This window comes from Heterodontus francisci, unplaced genomic scaffold (genome assembly GCF_036365525.1).
Source record: "Heterodontus francisci isolate sHetFra1 unplaced genomic scaffold, sHetFra1.hap1 HAP1_SCAFFOLD_201, whole genome shotgun sequence".
Classification (NCBI taxonomy): Eukaryota; Metazoa; Chordata; class Chondrichthyes; order Heterodontiformes; family Heterodontidae; genus Heterodontus; species Heterodontus francisci.
In genome coordinates this window covers 3301929-3310673 of record NW_027141653.1, presented here as the reverse complement: position 1 = coordinate 3310673, position 8745 = coordinate 3301929, and the positions used below count along the sequence as shown (strand labels likewise).

Here is an 8745-nt window from a genome sequence, read left to right as displayed (position 1 = left end):
GCTCCATTGTGAGGATTGACAGCGGCGCCTGGTTTCCCTTCTCCTTGAACACCTTCAGGAACTTGATGTATCTGCCACGTTCTTGGACGTCACGTCACAATATTCACAGCTGGGGAACTCCTGCAGGCAGAAGATGTTCGCAGCTTGGAATCCACAGCAATCAATAAGGATTTTCTTAATGAAGAATGTACGATCAACCGGTGCATCTCCTTCCTTAACCTTCACTACCACCCGAACGGTGTTACACACTCCCTGGCCTGAAGTTGCAGAATTGGTTACAGCCATTTTACTCAAAAACGTACCTGAGACAGGATCATGGTCTCTCCCCTGCCCCTCTTCCAGACATTTCCACAATCTCACAAATACTTTCACAAAGAGTGAGGAATTCCTCCTGCACTTCCCTGCTTTACCTTCTGGAGGAATACAGTCCGGCTACTTCTGATTGGTTACTGTCTGCTGAATCTCATTGGCTGGTTCCTGTCACCAATCAGGTAGCTGCTATTTCGCCGATCATCAAAGAGCAATGAGAAAATGGGGCGGAGATTGACAGCGGCAAATTGTCAGAGCTGAAACCCATTCACAAATTTGAAAAGCCCACCAAAATATTTGTGAAGCAAGAAACAGCTGAAATATAATGAATAATATCGTCTAAAGAGTAAAATGTATTTCACTCTCTCCTTATATTGTGTTTCTCCTCATTGTCCGTCACAGATACCAGACTTACCTTCCTTCCGGGAGTGGAGCAGAGAGGAGTGGACCTGTGGGGAGAACGCCAAGAGCAGAACCAATAAATTGAGCACTAGGATCGCGGCCCAGTCACTCACCTTCCGGGAGAGGACTGGACCTGAGGGGAGAACACCGAGAGCGGAGCCGATAAATTGAGCCCGAGAATTGTGGCCCAGTCACTCACATTCCGGGAGAGGAGCAGACCTGTGGGGTGAACACCGAGAGTGGAGCCGATAAATTGAGCCTGAGGATCGCGGCCAGGTCACTCACCTTCCGGGAGAGGAGCGGACCTGTGGGGAGAACACCAAGAGTGGAGCCGATAAATTGAGCCTGAGGATCGCGGCCAAGTCACTCACCTACCGGGAGAGGAACGGAGAGCAGTCCAGGCACGCCGGGGTTTGAAAACAAAGTGAGCAGTGATGTCATAGGAAGGCTGCAAGGTGATTGCTTGGTGACTATCTGCTGTTAGGGAGCTACTCTAAATAGCTGGGTCAGTAACTAAAAGTAAAGGGAAAGGTCAACAGTTTTTTCAATAAAGGAGGTCGTGTTTTTTGGGGGAGAATCAAGGTCCCTAGTGTAATCAATTTAATTTTTGGGTAATTTAAGGGGATAAATTAAGGGTAAATCATGGCAGGGCAGCTCAGCAATGTGGATTGATCCTCCTGTGCAATGTGGGAAGTCAGGGAAACTTACAGTGTCCAGGGCGAACACGTGTGCAGGAAGTGTCTCCAGCTGCAGCTACTCGAAATCCACGTTTCGGATCTGGAGCGGCGGCTGGAGATACTGTGGAGCATCCGCGAGCCTGAGATCATCGTGGATAGCACGTATAGGGAGGTGGTCACACCGCAGGTAAAGACTGCTCAGGTAGAAAGGGAATGGGTGACCACCAGGCAGAGTAGAAGAACTAGGCAGGTAATGAAGGAGTCCCCTGGATCCATCTCGCTTTCTAACAGATTTTCTACTTTGAATACAGTTGGGGGATATATCTTCTCAGGGGAAAGCAGCAAGAACCAAGTCTGTGGCACCACAGGTGGACCAGCTGCACGGGAGGGGAGGAAAAGGAGTAGAAGAGCTATAGTGATAGGGTTTTCTATCGTAAGAGGTACAGATAAGCATTTCTGTGGCTGCAAACGTGACTCCAGGATGGTGTGTTGCCTCCCTGGTGCTAGGGTCAAGGATGTCACAGAGTGGCTGCAGGACAAGGGGGAGAATGAACAGTCAGAGGTCATGGTACACATTGGCACCAATGACATAGGTAGAAAGAGGGATGAGGTCCTGCAACCAGAATTTAGGGAGCTAGATAGCAGATTAAAAAGCAGGACCTCAAAGGTTGTAATCTCTGGATTACTCCCAATGCCACATGCTAAGAACTATAGGAATAAGAGGGTAGAGCAGATGAATGCATGGCTGAGGATATTGTGCATGAGGGAGGGCCTGAGTTTCCTCGAACACTGGGTCTGTTTCTGGCAAAGGTGGGACCTACCTGTGCAAGTTGGACGGGTTGCACCTGAACTCGAACGGGACCAACATACTTGCTGAGAGGTTTGCTAGTGCTATTTTGGGGGGTAGGGGGGTTTAAACTAATTTGGCAGGGGGATCGGATACAGAGTGGAGGTACAGTAGGGGGTTAAACACAGTCAGATTTAAAAGAGAAACTGAGTCAGTCTGGAAGGCAGAGCAAATATAGACCTGTTGCGGCACAAGTGAAAAATGCAAAGCTGGATTGCATCTATTTTAATGCAAGGAGTCTTACTAATAAGGCAGATGAATTGAGGGCGATGATTCGCACATGGGATTATGATCTTATTCCAATCACAGAGACATGGTTGAGGGAGGGGCTGGACTGGCAGCTCAGTATTCCAAGGTACAGAATCTGCAGGCAAGACAGGTGAGGGGGTAAAAGAGGAGGTGGCATTGCACTGTTGATCAAGGAGTCAATTACTGCAGTAAGGAAGGATGATATCCTCGAAATTCCTCAAATGAGGCCATATGGGTAGAACTTAAAAACAAAAAGGGGACAATCACTTGGCTGGGAGTGTACTACAGGCCTCTAAACAGATGATGTTCTTTTTCTTGAGGCTTATGGTTAGGCCATATTCGTTGCAGGCAGCCGCAAACCTGTCGATGAGTCTCTGCAGCCACTCTTCAGTGTGAGATGTTAAAGCAGCATCGTCAGCAAAGAGGAGTTACCTGATGAGGACTTTCCGTACTTTGGTCTTCGCTCTTAGACGGGCAAGGTTGAACAACCTGCCACCTGATCTTGTGTGGAGGAAAATTCCTTCTTCTGAAGGGTTGAATGAATGTGAGAGCAGCAGCGAGAAGAAGATCCCAAACAATGTAGGTGCGAGAACACAGCCCTGTTTCATGCCACTCAGGATAGGAAAGGGCTCTGATGAGGTGCTGTTATGCTAAATTGTGCCTTTCATATTGTCATGGAATGAGGTGATGATACTTAGTAGCTTTGGTGGACATCCAATCTTTTCTAGTAGTCTGAAGAGACCATGACTGCTGACGAGGTCAAAGGCTTTGGTGAGATCTATGAAAGCAACGTTGAGGGGCATCTGTTGTTCACGGCATTTCTCCTGTAGCTGGTAAAGGGCGAACAGCATGTCAATGTTGGATCTCTCTGCTCGAAAGCGACACTGTGCCTCAGGGTAGACACGCTCAGCCAGCTTCTGGAGCCTGTTTAAAGCGACTCGAGTGAAGACTTTCCCCACTATCCTGAACAGGGAGATTCCACGGTAATTGTTGCAGTCACCGCGGTCACCCTTGATCTGACAGAGGGTGATGATATTGCCATCGCGCATGTCCTGTAGTACTGCTCCCTCGTCCCAGCACAGGCAAAGCAGTTCGTAGAGTGCTGGATGTATAGCAGGCTTGGTTCTCTTGATTATTTTAGGGTAATGCTGTACTGTCATGAGTTTCTTCACAACCCTTCCGTTTCACAATTGTCATGCCAATTACAGTTTTACATTTACAGCAATTGAGTATATTAACGATACAGTTCAAGGGGTTTCCCATGGATCCAGCCCCGCAGTCCAGCTTGGTGGGGGGACCTTACACTGTGGTCTTTCTCCATTGAGCCTTTGCTGCAGCTGCCCCAAGCTTTAGTGCGTCCCTCAGCACGTAGTCCTGGACCTTGGAATGTGCCAGTCTGCAACATTCGGTCGTGGACAACTCTTTGCGCTGGAAGACCAGCAGGTTTAGGGCAGACCAAAGGGCGTCTTTCACCGAATTGATAGTCCTCCAGCAGCAGTTGATGTTTATTCTGGTATGTGTCCCTGGGAACAGCCCGTAGAGCCTGTGTTACAGAGCTGCTTCATTGCTACGTCTTGGTGCTTGTTTGAAAGTTCTGATGATGAGGCATTCCGCCAAATGACTTTGACGGTCTGCTCGGGGACCCATCCAACAGGATCCACCGTCTCCTTTTCCCGTAGGGCCTTGAGGACATTCCGTGTAGACCACTGCCTGATGGACCGGTGGTCAAAGGTGTTTTCCCGCAGAAACTACTCCACGAAGGATAGGTGGTACGGCACGGCCCAACTGCATGGAGCGTTCCGCGGCAATGTGACCAGGCCCATTCATTGCAACACCGGGGACAGATAGAACCTCAGCACGTAGTGACACTTGGAGTTTGTGTACTGGAGGTCCACACACAGCTTGATGCAGCCGCACACGAAGATGGTCATCAGGATGAGGGCCACGTTGGGTACATTTTTCCTGCCCTTGTCCAGAGATTTGAACATCGTGTCCCACCGGACACGGTCCATTTTAGATCCCCAGATGAAGCAGAAAATGGCTCGGGTGACTGCCACAGCGCAGGAGTGGGGTATGGGCCAGACCTGCGCCACACAGAGCAAAAACGTGAGCGCCTCGCACCTGATGACCAGGTTCTTACCCACAATGGAGAGAGATCGCTGCCCCCACATGCCCAACTTTTGTCGTACCTTGGCTACTCGCTCCTCCCAGGTTTTGGTGCACGGCCCGGCCCTTCCGAACCATATCCCCAGCACCTTCAGGTAATCTGACCTGACGGTGAAGGGGACAAAGGATCGGTCAGCCCAGTTCCCAAAGAACATGGCTTCGCTCTTGCCGTGGTTAACTTTGGCTCCCAAGGCCAGTTCTAACTGGTCGCAGATGCTCATCAGTCAGCGCACGGACAGCGGATCCGAACAGAAGATGGCGACGTCATCCATGTGCAGGGAGGTTTTAACCTGAGTGCCTCTGCTGCCTGGGATTGTTACCCCTCTTATGCTCGCATCCTTCCTTATAGACTCAGCAAAGGGTTCAATACAGCAAACAAACAAGACAGGGGAGAGAGGGCAGCCCTGTCTGACTCCAGATTGGATCGGGAAACTTTCCGATTACCACCCGTTGATTCTGAGGAATATCGGCCTCGTCGACTCAATCTCTTCTCATCGGGCAATTCCCTCATCCCAGGAAGCAATCGAGTGACACTTTAATACACTTCCTTCCTTAGGTCAGGGGAACCAAAACTGTAACAGTGCTCCAGGTGTGATCTCACCAAGGCTCTGTCTAATTGCAGTCAAACTTCTTTATTCTTATAAAAGCTCTTTACAATGTTGAACACAACTATTAACTGCCCCATTAACATCTCTGCTCTGAGAACAAGGACCCCAGCTTCACACACCCCAGACCCCTATTCTTTCCACATTAGCTGAATTCCTGCATCTCTGATACATTCTAGTAAATCTCCTCTGCACCCTCTCTAAGGCCTTGACATTAATGCTAAAGTGTGGAACATGGAATTAGACACAATGCTCTAGCTGAGGCCTATAACCAGTGAGATTTATGAAGGTTCAGCCTCAATTCCTTGTCTGTGTCCCGTACTCACATTTCTGGTTTCTAACTCAATGTCGGCTCTGAGCTGTTGAAACTGTCTGAATAAATATTTCCACCCAACAAAGCTCTCGGAATGTGAGAAGGGACAAAGTGAGTGACCAAGTACATCAACTCCAAGTAAAACTCCACCATGTAGTGAAAACACTCGAAACACAACGGCTCTTTTAAGAGCCACCCACAATCTCTCTGAAAAACCTGCACCAACATCTCTCTGGAATTGGTTTATTTAATTGGTTTTAATGCTCAGTAACTCTCTGGAACTTTCTCACTGTCTTTGTGTTTTCTGTTTCAATCTGGTATGGAGATTCTGGGAAGATGTGTTTCACTGCCTGGGAGGATCTTTGTGGTTTTCCTGCAGAAACACAAAACAAAGTCTCTTTTCAGAGTCACCCACCGCCTTAGAGGGACAGCAGTGACATGGGAACGGGAGCTGGGGTGTGTTTTATGCCGGAAATATCAGTTAATTATTTATGTTGTGCTCTCGTTATATTCCAATATCTGAATTGAGCCTTTCCAGCGCACCAGGGTTATGGGGAGAGTTTTCATCGTTTCTTTTCCAAACGTACAGACGATGTTATAAAGTTGCTGATTTACCCAGATGGCGGATTCTCCCCTCACAGTGAAAAGTAACATCGCACCATCACATCTGCCCATTGTTTTATAATTGAATAATTAGTCAAATGGAATTATTTGTGATGTTATTTCGCCCGAGACGGTGTTTCCTGCAGTGAAACTGATCAGTTTCAGCTCAGTCATTCAGGGATCTGGAATTCCTGCAGTTTGAGCCCGCTGTAACCCCAGCCCACTTCTGATTGGTCACCTTCTTCTCATAAAGTCAGTGACAGCACATGAGGAGGCCATTCGCCTCATTTAGTCCATGTCGGGTTTCCAATCTGTTCAGTCACCGACTCGATCCCCAAAGCCCTGCATAATCCCTTTGGGTCAAAATGACCGTGGCAAGACTCAAACCTGCAATCTTCTGATAACATCATGGAATATACCAAAGTCAGACGCCTTACCCATTAGGCCACACGGCCATTAGCTCACATGAATGATTCAATTAGAGAACCTCGAAGCACAAAATACAAAAAATCATTGGCTGAACCTGTCAACCTGGCACAATATTTGAATTTGTGAAAGCCGCCAATTTCACTGTGGAAAAGAAGTGATCGACTGGAAAAGTACATAAAAATCTATTTTCCCGTAGCGGTTTAAATAAACTTTTAAAACACAATTTTGCTTTTACCGACTCAAATTGCTGGTGCTATTTTATGAACAGCTTTATTTTGCCAATTTTTGTCAACTTCTCATCCGTAACTGACAGTAAAAGACTCCGTTCAGCAATCTTTCACGTGACAAATAACTCAAACTCGGTGTGGAAGTAATAAATTACAGACTTTTGGTAATTCCACTTCACACAGGCTTCAGGGGGACAGTGAGAAGCCACTGAAATAGTTGCTTCATCCTTTTAAAAGGTTCCCATTCTGTCCTGTTACTGACATGTTGGAATCAGATTTATATTTAACAAGATATTTCTGTGAAAACAAAATCCTCAACGGACCAGCTGGGAATCTGGGAATCACTGTAGTAAAATAAAAGTCTTTTGATTGAGAAGACGGGACCTTCTCACCAGCAGCCGCGTTACATTCCCCTCACATCCTGACACAGTGAGCAGCTCTTTCCCTCGAGAAATAGACAACAGCAGTTGGAAGTTCAGTAAAAGGATCGGTTCATTGAGAGAAGTTTCTGAGTGACAGGTGGTGCTGAATATTAATACAAGAAGGTCCTGGAATGGGAAACAAGTGTCCAGAGTGGGGTCTGAAATCAGGACAGGGAAATGGCCAGCACTGACACAGATCATTTCATTATTACATTGATATCTGACTGTCTATCAGGAGAAGCGAGTTAAACACATGATGGTGAAAGGAATGGAAGATGACGCTGGTTGTTCTAGATGAAGAGGGATAGACAGAGGTGTGGATACAGCAGACTTCAGACAGTAATCAGCCCTTTCAGATACTGTGGGTGGATCTGAAAAGAGCCTTTGGGATAGGGAAAAAAGCTCTTTGTTTAAAAACCCGCAAATAGCTACCTTGTAATTGGTCAGGTTACTAATGTTTTAGTTCGTGTAATTTATGAATAATTACTAATTAGAAAGTGCTGTTTGGACAAAGTGTAAAGCTGTGAGTTGATGTGTGAGGGACCTCACTGACTCGGGGAAGGAGGTGCTCTTTGGTCTCTCTTTTCTGTTCTGCCTTATCAGCCTCCATGGTACAGGGGAAGAAGCTGATCGGTGAGTAACTGGTAAATTATTCTACTTATTACACGAGCAATAATGAGTTTGTAAAGCTACGTAATGGCAGGGCAGCTCTAAAAGTAAAAGTTCGAAATTGGGGGAAGGCAAAGTTTACAAAACTGATAGGTGATTCGGTGGATGTGGACTGGATACAACTATTTGAAGGAACCCCAAAGATGTTTTATCAGTCCATTAAGAGCAAGAGGATAACTAAGGAAAAGGTATGGCCTATCAGAGATGTACAAGGGAACTTCTGTGTGGATCCAGAAGATGTGGGCGGGGTTCTTAATGAGTTTTTTGTCTCTGCCTTCACAAAGGAGAGGGATGATGCAGACATTGTAGTAAAAGAAGAGGAGTGTGAAATATTAGATACGATAAGCATAATGAGAGTGGAAGTACTAGAGAGTCTGACATCCTTGAAAATGAATAAATCACCAGAGCCAGATGGTTTGCATCGAAGGTTGTTAAAGGAAGCCAGGGAGGAAATAGTAGATGCGCTGAGGATCATCTTCAAATCCTCACTGGATTTGGGCGAGGTGCCAGAGGATTGGAGGTCTGTGAACGTTGTACTATTATTTTAAAAGGATGTGAGGGATAGGCCAAATAATTATAGACCGGTCAGTCTGACCTCGGTGGTGGGTAAATTATTCGAATCAATTCTGAGGGACAGGATAAACTACCACTTGGAAAGACATGGATTAATCAGGGATAGTCAGCATGGATTTGTTAAGGGAAGGTCATGTCTCACTAACTTGATTGAGTTTTTTGAGGAAGTAACAAGGAGCATTGATGAGGATAGTGCGGTGGCTGTGGTTCACATGGATTTTAGTAAGGCATTTGATAAGGTCCCACATGGCAGT

At 46.7% G+C, this 8745-nt stretch overlaps 1 non-coding gene across 1 annotated transcript; it reads right to left on the bottom strand.

Moving 5' to 3' along the window:
* Positions 1-6537: 6537 nt before the first annotated feature.
* trnaq-uug (transfer RNA glutamine (anticodon UUG)) lies at positions 6538-6626 on the bottom strand. The gene is given in 2 exon segments: positions 6538-6573; positions 6590-6626. It is a non-coding gene; the product is annotated as a tRNA-Gln (tRNA).
* Between the last annotated feature and the right edge of the window lie 2119 nt (positions 6627-8745).